General features: G+C 36.2%; 1 pseudogene; it reads left to right on the forward strand.

Moving 5' to 3' along the window:
- The first annotated feature begins 259 nt into the window (after nt 1–259).
- On the forward strand, nt 260–5,016 carry LOC132185315 (mitogen-activated protein kinase kinase kinase YODA-like; annotated as a pseudogene).
- Nucleotides 5,017–8,566: the final 3,550 nt, after the last annotated feature.

Below are 8,566 nucleotides of genomic sequence, written 5' to 3' on the forward strand. Positions count from 1 at the left end.
CTTCACTTAGCTCCCACATTAAGGGGGTTTCTCTCTTCTTTTTTTTTTTTTTTTTTGACATGTCCACGTAAGGAAAAGGGAATGAGAATTCGAACTAGTAACTTCCGCTTCATGAGACGTGGAGACGTGGTACACAATCGATTGAGTTACCCCTCGGGGACAGGGGGTTGGCTCATTCACAATGAATATCTAAAACAAATTTTGTTTTTCTAGATGAGATATTTAATCATTTATAATATGGCATTGTTTGTTAAAGAACATGGCAACACGGTACTATTTATTCATTTTAAATTAAAATAATAATAATAATAATAATTAGTATAAAAAAGTAAAAAAGTAGTACTAAAAAATTTAAAAATTTTATTTTATAGTGATTTTTTTATTTAAATAATAGTAAAAAGTAAATAATGTAATATAAAAAGTTAGATGAATAATATTTAATAGAATTGGTGGTGTTTGGGGACTAGCCCTTGCCCAAGTTCTAGAATCCATAGTGGTGTCGCTGGAGGAACACCCAGTGAGTCACGGTCCCACGGAAAAGGATCGTCTCCGGTCCGTTTGGATCCGAGCGAATCCAGTCCCTGCATTATCAGGGGCATTATTAAACATTTTGGACAATAATGCCCCTGAATTAGGGACTGGGTTTGGACTGGAGGAGGTTACAGTCCGTGAGTCACAGACGAGCTGGCCTGAGGATGGGAAACAACAAAGTCACCGCTTACCACTTCCTCCCTTAACAATTTGCAATTCTTGTCCCTTTTCTGACTCAAATTCAGCGTCAACATCTCCTTCCATGTCGCGAAGTCCAGGAAGGGCAGAGAATCCAGCAAGCCCTGGCTCATGCTGGAAAAAGGGAAGGCTGCTGGGTAGAGGCACTTTTGGGCATGTCTATATTGGGTTTAACAGGTATATACTCTAAAAACAAAATTCTTGGATCCACTATGTCTATCGATTTTTACTCAGTCACATATAAATGTATAATACTCAATAGGTCCTCTAAGATACCTGGATTTTTATCCCTTAATGTAGATCTTTGAAATGTGTGTACCCATTTTTAGAGGACCTGATAACAAAAAAAGGCATCACAGAGAAGCCAGTGTTGTTGTCACTATGATGCCTAATCTCATGTGTCACTTCTTATCAAAGAGATAAAAAGAAATTTCATAGAATTCCTTCCTTCAATTTTAGCATGGAAGTGAAATGAATTGATAAGTTTGATGTTTGATGGTTGAAATGATCAATTGCATGAGCGCTTGTTTTCATATCAAATATGATTAATTTTGTTTGTTAATATCTGGTGCAATTAATATCCTCATCCCTTTTTATTTTCAAATTGTTGGTCATTAATGGAGTTTGTGCATATCTAATTTTATAATCTCAATTGGTTTAGAGAAAATGGTGATTTGTGTGCAATGAGGGAGGTTACATTATTTTCAGACGATGCAAAGTCCAAAGAAAAGCGCTAAGCCATTAATGCAGGTAACTTGATCTCCAGTGGATTTAAGAAATTTTCTATTGTTTGTTTGAATGATTAAGGTTGTGGCTTTTCTATAACTTTGGCCAAATAAATCATTTAGTGGCTTGTTTTGATTGAAGGCAGTTATTACCTTCTGTTTTGGCAGGAAATTGCTTTATTGAGCCGTTTACGACACCCAAATATTGTGCAGTACTATGGGTCTGAAACGGTAGGCTTGAAGTTTATCTCTACTTATTTAGATCTGAGGCATTAAGCATTCTTTATAACTTGCGAGTTAATTTATATATGTTTGTAATTATTGTATTATATGGTTTTGAAATATCTAGCAACATGCATGCCTTGGATGATACTGACTTTAAAGACCGCAGTCGTAAACATAAATCTTCTATGGTGGCTCGTGAGTCTCATGAACTTTTGAGAACTAAGTTTTTTGTTACTTTGAATTGCCTAATTGCATACTACTATCAAATTGATGTGAGGTAGTGCTGCGTCGTGGGCAACATCATATTTTTAATTGTTCATTCAAGTTATCAGTGTATACTAAAGTTTTAAAAACTTCATGAACAGGTGGGCGACAAACTTTATATATACCTTGAGTATGTATCTGGTGGCTCTATTTATAAACTTCTCCAACAATATGGACAATTGGGCGAAGCAGCACTCCGGAGTTATACTCAGCAAATATTGTCAGGGCTTGCATATCTACATAATAAACAAACTGTCCACTGGTGAATTGAGTTATCCATTTTCTTGATGTTGTAATTCAAAACAAAAACCTGCTTCTACGATTATCTGTCTGCCCAACTTTAAACATGGTTTGTCTTTTTAAACCAGATTTTTTTATAGGGATATTAAGGGAGCAAATATATTTGTCGACCGAAATGGCTGTGTCAAGCTGGCAGGCTTTGGGTTGGCCAAGCATGTAAGTGTAGGCATAATCAATTTTGATTGGAGGTGAGATCGTAACAAAAGCAAATGACTACCCACTCATGCATGTTGAATTTGTGAATTGGAATGACTGTTAAAATGGTACATTATACTTGCATGATCAATGTCATAAATCATCAATCAGCAGAATATCAAACCATGTTTGACTTTCATTGTGAGGTTGCATGATCAACCCTGCTTGTCACAACTTATTTGTTTGTGCTTTGCAGATTACTGGGCAGTCGTGCCCATTATCACTCAAGGGAACCCTTACTGGATGGCACCTGAGGTCAGAATGTTTCTCGTTTTAGCATGGTTTCCTTAATCATGCCACATTTCCTAATAGTAGATCTTGATTCTCTTCTGCATTGTTTGCCCAGGTTATACGGAACTCAATTGGGAGCAACTTGCAGTGGATATCTGGAGTCTTGGGTGCACGGTTTTGGAAATGGCCACAACAAAACCACCTTCGAGCCAGTATGAAGGGGTTAGTGGTTTAGTCAAAAGTAGGAGCTTCTAAATTCCTTCCCCACTTCAACACCCACGCTGCCCACCCCGCCCCCCCAGCATTCTCTCATGTATTGGACGCATGCATGTCAGTCCATATATATAGATTCTAGGTATTAATCATTTTACTCTTTCTTCTATCTGATCTTTGCATGTTATGGTTTGAAGGTTGCTGCCATGTTTAAGATTGGGAATAGCAAGGAACTCCCACTAATTCCAGATCACCTCTCAGATGATGGGAAGGATTTTGTAAGGAAATGTTTGCAACGCAATCCAGATAATCGTCCTACAGCTCATCAGCTTTTGGAACACCCGTTTGTGAAATATGTTGCACCATTGGAATGACCTATTCTGGGCCCTGAGCCTTCAGATTCACCTGTTGGGGTTACAGATGGAGTGAAAGGTCTGGTATGAAATTTATTTTTACTATAAATGTTAGTCACTTTGTTTTTGTTACAATTTTCATGTATGAATTATGCTATAGTGCAGGTTAGCCTGCTTCTCCTTTAATATGCATATTGCAATTTATCAAGCTGCACTGCTCCCAGATGTTTGTGCATCAGGGAGTGTCTATGAACTTGGCTAAGTATTGTAAGAGAGTGAGATATCACATGGATTTTCTTACTTTCAATCTTGCTTATTTAATTAAGTGTAGTTTGGTGTTTTGAGTGTTTTATATAAGTTACTTATCCCAAAAAAAAAAAGAAAAAGAAGGGTTAAATACCTTTTTGGCACCTATGGTTTGGGCCAAAATCAACTGCTCACCTCGGTTTCAAAAAGTGTCACATGCCTAGTAAACCGACATACCAACTTGATACTTCCATCTATGTTTCATTCAATTTTTTAATGAAACTTCATTGCGCGTAAAAACGAGACACCTATTTGTGTGCCACATATGGGAGACAACTCTTCGTATCACAGGTGATACTTGTGGTATTAAACCACATCATATGCCAAAAATATTAAAAAAATTACCAAACTAAATTTTTACCCAAACAAAAACAAAAACAAGATTAAACCAAATTGATTCAACCCTATTTTTCTTGTTGTCCCCAAATCACATGAACAGGTTTGAAGAGAGTAGTGAAAGGCGAGGGGGAGACTGTTGTTTCAAGGTTAAGACAAGATCGATGAGGATGACTGATTAACCATACAACCACACGTACCCCACCTGTATGTTGATCATTGATGTTTTCTATAATTTGTGATAGGCTCTGAATCTGTTAGTGATTTTCTCAGATATTAAACAGTTTGAGAGGGGAAGGTTGTTCATTTCTTCAACAATAGGACTTGAGTATAAGTGATCTCCGGTCTTTGGCTTGAGATCAAGGCCATCTTCTCGGACGAATCAACCTTGGTCATCTGGTCACAGACCGTCACTTCCTCATCAAGCTCGGCGAGGTGGTGCACATGATGCTCATGGAATTTGAAACGGCAATCCATGAAGAGTCATTGAAGATTGTCGTCCCCAACGGTGGGGTCCACCCGCTCACACGCTATGTGATGAACTACATCTCTTTCCTCACCAATTACAGTGGCGTACTCGCTGATATAGTTGCTGACTAGGCGTTAACAATGCAAGCTCTGATACCCAAATCCTACTTCAAGAGCCCCGAGTTAGACGATAGTCCGGATTGCGTGGCTAATCCTCGTACTTCTCTTCAAACTCGAGGGCAAAGTTGAGCACTAGAAGACGTGGCACTGTTGTACTTGTTCTTGGCCAACAACCTTCATTATGTCGTCGTTAAGGTCCGCACGTCAAACCTAAAGCTCCTCCTTGGCGATGAATGGGTAGCGAAGCATGAGTCAAAGGTCAAATAGTACACTACCAACTACGAGGGATGGGTTGGAGCAAGGCTTTGGTGTCATTGCCAAAAAAATAAGGTTGAATCGATTTGGGGAAAAATGATAAATGGTTTCAATCTTATTTGGGTTTAATCTTGTTTTTGTTTTAGTCTAGGTAAAAATTTGTGTGATTTGAGAAGAAAAGGAGAAAACTGGAGTTGATTCAGATTCGTGTTATTTGGGGAAAAAAGAAAACTAGGGTTTGGTTTGGGGAGACACGAATGAATTTGGGCTTGCTACAATTTGGTTTTGATTCAATTTTTGTTAATTTTTGTTTTAAATTTAGTTTACATAATTTTTTTAATATTTTCGACATTTGAGGTGGCATAAATACCGCAAGTACCACTCACGTCATAAGATGTGATGAGTTGTCTTACATATGTGGCACACGGGACAACTGGCGTGTTTTAGGAGCATTGGCGTGGAGCTTTGTTAAAAAATTGGACATAACCTAGATGGAAGTACCAAGTCAGTATTTTGGTATACTAAAGGTTCTACCTATTACACTTTTTGAAACTGAGGTGGCCTGTTGAATTTAGCCCAAACCATAGGTATTGAAAAGGTATTTAACCAAAAAAAAAAAAAAAAAAGAGTTTTATATAAGTTGTAATAGGAGGTTGGCACAGGGAAAAAAAAAAAAATGGGTAAAGTTCACTTAACCCCCTCAAACTATCACCCCAATGACAATCTACCCCCTAAACTATCAATTGCGATAATTTACCCCCAAAACTACCAAAACAATGACAACGTATTCCCAATTTTAAAAAAATGACAAAATTACCCTTACTAAAATAAAAACAAAAATACTAATATTTAATTTTCTTTCAAATTTTTACGAGTATTTTTGTCTTATTGAAAATTCTATAAGGGTAATTTCGTCGTTTTACTAGCATGTGGGGTACATTGTCATTGTTTTGGTAGTTTGAGGAGTAGATTGTCATTGTAGTGGTAGTTTGAGGGGGTTAAATAAACTTTACCCAAAAAGAGAAAAGAAAAAGAAAGTGGAATGTATGTAAAAATCTCTCGTTAACATAATCCTTGGCTAGGGATGGAAGGTGGTGAAAGACACGAAGAATTCTAGTGCCTCCTATCAATGGAGTATTAACTTCCTCAAAGCGGCTCATGGGAGAGGGACCCCTTTACCTCTCCTTACACTTTGTTGTATTCCTTCCAAGAGAGGGGTATTTGATGTTAGATCTTCCTATAATGTTCTTGTTTCCCATTATAATACTCCTTTCCCTTGGGGGAGTATTTGGCCAAGTTAAACACCACCTAAATCTGTCATCTTGCACATTTTGTTATTTGTTTTAATTGTTTTGAGTTTATAGAAGTTCTCTATGCTATATGGATATAAAATGTTCGAAACAGTACTACATTTATACTGCGACAAGCTTTCATAAGGCTTATTATCTCGCTTATAAACCCTTTTCCCTATTTAATTAGAAAAAAAAAAAAAAAAAGTCCGCATCATTTCTATTTATATATGTAAATTACGCAAAATATGAAGAAATTTAAGCATTTTTAAAAGATTTTAAAACCTTTGGGGTGGTCACAATACCCGTCTTAATAGTACTTTGTCACCGATTTCTAAAACATTATTTTCCAAAACTATTGAACATACCAAAATGTGATTGCAGATATTTAGTTTGATTTAATGATTGTTATTAAATCCCTTAATTTGACAAGAAATGGTAAATTTAATTAATATTTTAACAATAATAACCAGTAAAATAGAAAGTTAATTTTATAATAACTCTTTTAAACCTTGATCCGCTAACTATTCAACGAATATGACCTTCATTCTTAATTCAGAAGTTCATCAAATTTATGTGGGTGGAAAAGCAACGGTATTGACAATTCAACAAATGATAGAAAACATATTAGTTATGGAAATGATAGGTGTTCTCATCGTCCTATGTGGATATTATTTTCTAAAATTCAAGCGAGAGAAATAAGGTCGACTTTCTTTTTTGTTTTTTTAGAAAATAATATTCACTTATGACTATGAGGACGCGAGGAGAACACTTTAAGAGCACCTAACATTCCCCAACTATTAAGTTCAATTAAAGCATTTGGTTTCGGGCGGTAAACATATTTCAGGAGAATGGTATGCATAAGATGAATCGAAAGAATCTGGACTTTTTTCGGTTGCGTTGAGTATGATCTTGCGTTTCCTGCATTAAAAAAAAAAAAAAGGACCAACAAAAAAGGTTCAAGAAACTTGCTTTCTTCCTTCAATTACTGTGAAGAACATGAAGTTGATGGCACTAGAAAGTTTCTATTTTTAAACAGAGATCACAGCATCGAATCAAAAGAGGAAAGTTAATTAAAAACCAAATTTCAGTGAATTTATTTTAAGTTTCATCAAATTCAACTTGAAAAAATTCGCCACTGAGTTCTTGTTCTTCCTACCTTCACAAAAGACTCCAAGGAACAACTCTGCAAGCCCCCAGGAAAGTGACGCCACTGACTTCAAGGCGGCTTGAGTGACACCCTTTAACTCAAGGGCTTATCACTCTGCCCTTTACAGAAAAACATAGGATCTCAATCCCTTATTTCTGGGCTCTTTTCCTGTGTGTACAGTAACAGCAGTCCTAGTAACATAGGTTTCAGCTCAATGTAGATCACGTGTAATCTGTTTTAGTTGTAGTATTTTATTTGTATTCAACTTCTCTAAGTTCACAGTCATATATATATATATATATATATATATATATATATATATATATATATATATATATATATTGAACTTGTAGGATTCTTAACTATAGGATCTTGTAAATTTTTCATAAAAGGATTTCTCCCGTTACGGTGAAAATCCAGTGGAGAATAAGAGACTCTAAAATGCAGAAAAACCAAAGAGAAAACTAAACAAAAGATTAACGTAACAATAAAATGGATAATCTGCATTCTCATGGGATTCTATTTATAGAGTCCCAATACAACTCCTGGTCAAGAGTTACCACTCAAGTAACTCTTGACCTGCTACCTCTACCTGAAAGTAATTTTACCTTCCTGTAAAATCTACATGATCTGGTGTGGGGATGACCACACTAATAATAGTGTGATCGTCTTGTGCACAATCAAACTAAGCACAAATGCTTAGTATGACATTACAACCAAAAACTCTATTGGTGTTTTCATTCTTTACCGTTTTCAAAATCAAATTCTAAGAAATACCCAGATATAGAATGACCAGATAAAATGAAAGCACTCACCAAAACCTTTGAAACTCGAGAATTATTTGTGGAACACGCAGATCCAAGTGGACGAAACCAGACTAATCGATCAACAAGCTAACGAATATGAACAACAAAATTAGAGTTTCTCAGAGATATAAACAGAGAGAGAATTCTAGAGAGAGGAAGAGAAGGGACCGTTAGAGAGAGGGAGAGAATGACGATTCTTCTTATGCTAATGGGGTTTCTCTCTCTCTGTCTGGACTGTATGCGTTTTGAATTTGGTGCCTCCAACGGCTAGTTCCTCTTCTCCGTTTGTTTTCGTATTTTAATAATATATCGACTTTCTCTTTGTATTTATCTTACGTTTTCACGAGTTAATTGCCGAGTATTTAAGTTGTCCGGGTTTCAACTTTCAAGCTCTAACGGTTTTGTTTTATTTTTTGTTAATTTAATTGAATTCACCGAAAAAAAGGAGAAAAGGCAGAACTTTACATTGCTCGGGTACTCCCTACGAATTTGAGTTATTATGTTTGCTCCCCAAGCAATCTGGAGTGTTTTAATAGGCATCTTTTTGAAATAAGCTAGAAAAGATTTGGTCACTATCTCAATAAACTTTTTGAACCTAACT

This window comes from Corylus avellana, chromosome ca6 (genome assembly GCF_901000735.1).
Source record: "Corylus avellana chromosome ca6, CavTom2PMs-1.0".
NCBI lineage: Eukaryota > Viridiplantae > Streptophyta > Magnoliopsida > Fagales > Betulaceae > Corylus > Corylus avellana.